Raw genomic sequence first — 1,697 nt, 5'->3', positions numbered from 1 at the left:
GTTTATACTACATATCCCAGAATGCTCTGCTGCTGAGTTAGCCAGATCTCGAGACCCACATGCGCCCTCTACTGGGGACAGTTAGTATTGACCTGATGCTCCATTAGTTCAAAATGTTTCACTGTGTAATTAAATCTCCCAGTTTCTAATTTCCAGTCAATAAAAACCAAATAGAGGCTCAACACTCCCTGATATAAACCTAAACCAGCAGAAAATGAAACAAAACTAAATAAACTTTGGCCGCAGGCCTGATGTGATGCTGAAGAGTGGAGAATGTGAAAACTTCCTCCACAGTCCAGCTTCTCAGTCCCAGAGGAAACTCTGAGAGTCGACTCGTCTCTCTGCATTACGCTCAACTTCACCAGCTTCCATCACGGAGACATGAGTTAGGTCACTTCCTGTTAGCTAGGCTAGGTTAGCCTCACTGCAGTCAGTGTGTATTGACTTTGCTAATCAATGCTAACGCATCAACAGTCAATAAAAATCAAACTCAGAACTGATGTTCTGTCAATTCCATGTTGAAATAATCACAGCAGGTTAAAACATGATGGAGAGTTAAAATCTGTAGGAAGAATTTTGAGTTTAAAGTTTAAAACATCAAGAAGACGCTAACAAACTTTGGCAGCTTAAAATCAGTGGAAGAAAATCTGATGAAGTTATAAATTATTATTGGATTGAAACACCTCCACGTGGAAAACATTACATTTACTGAAAATATCACAAAAAAATCTATCAGAAATATCATAATAAAGAAGCTTTTCCTAGTCAAAGAAATTATATCAGAGCACATTGTTAAAATAATGCAAAGATATTTATCATATTCTTTCTACTACACAAAGGTTAAAGATTTACTCTTTAGGGTTCTGAATGAGTCCTAGTTAACTAATGAATAAATCAGTTTATAAGAGTTTTTAACAGTTGCATATTTAGTGAAAAAGAGATGGAAGATGTTGAACATTTATTTTGTTTCACCTTTAAGTTCCTTCAGACTTTTAGATGATATGTGGATCTGGCTCCAGTCCAAGGAAATAAGTTTCCCTCTTTGACTGGGAAAATGATTAAAGCTTTTATCTTCAGTGAACAAGATGAATTTTAGATTAATTCCTTAATTTTAATGTGAAATTAATGAAAACAAAACCAAATGTATTTTAATTATGTCCCTAATTAAATTTTTCATTATTCTAAAGTTTCTTTCTCATATTTATTCATACATATGGAAAATTCTTCACTTTTATTGAATTTTCTTTTTAAATTCAAGTTTATGTTTTATGGCTCACTAGTAGAAAAAAATTGTATCTAAACTGGGATAAAAATTTTACTGATCTATAATGAGATCATGCACTTAAAAGGATAAATGTCATCAATAAATTTTGTTGAAGAAAAGTTACCAAATTTTTAAGCTTCAACTGATCTCCAAATTTCACTTCCTGTTTCCTCTCTTCTCTCCTCCCACATTCTGCACATTGACCAATGAGTGATCAGAAAGTCTCTGATGCTCCACACCACTTCCTTTTTACAAAATGAGTTCTTCAAAATAAAACAGAATATGCATCAGAGATTTAATTTACACTAAGCAGAAATAAGTAACATATTTCCATATTTTTAGGTTTCTCATCTCAAACTGTTTTTAGTTTTTACAAAAAGATTTTTATCATATTTATGATGGTTTTCATATTTATTAAACAAACTGAATTGAA

The 1,697-nt window shown here is 32.4% G+C and overlaps 1 protein-coding gene across 1 annotated transcript in view; it reads right to left on the bottom strand.

Moving 5' to 3' along the window:
• Nucleotides 1–1,697, bottom strand: part of LOC122825889 (twitchin-like) — a gene marked incomplete at its 5' end in the record, with an annotated part of 33,888 nt that overhangs the window by 26,716 nt on the left and 5,475 nt on the right. The gene's annotated exons all lie outside the window — the stretch shown is intronic.

The sequence above is a fragment of the Gambusia affinis genome, linkage group LG22 (genome assembly GCF_019740435.1).
Source record: "Gambusia affinis linkage group LG22, SWU_Gaff_1.0, whole genome shotgun sequence".
Lineage (NCBI taxonomy): Eukaryota > Metazoa > Chordata > Actinopteri > Cyprinodontiformes > Poeciliidae > Gambusia > Gambusia affinis.
This window is presented reverse-complemented; position numbering and strand designations above follow the sequence as displayed.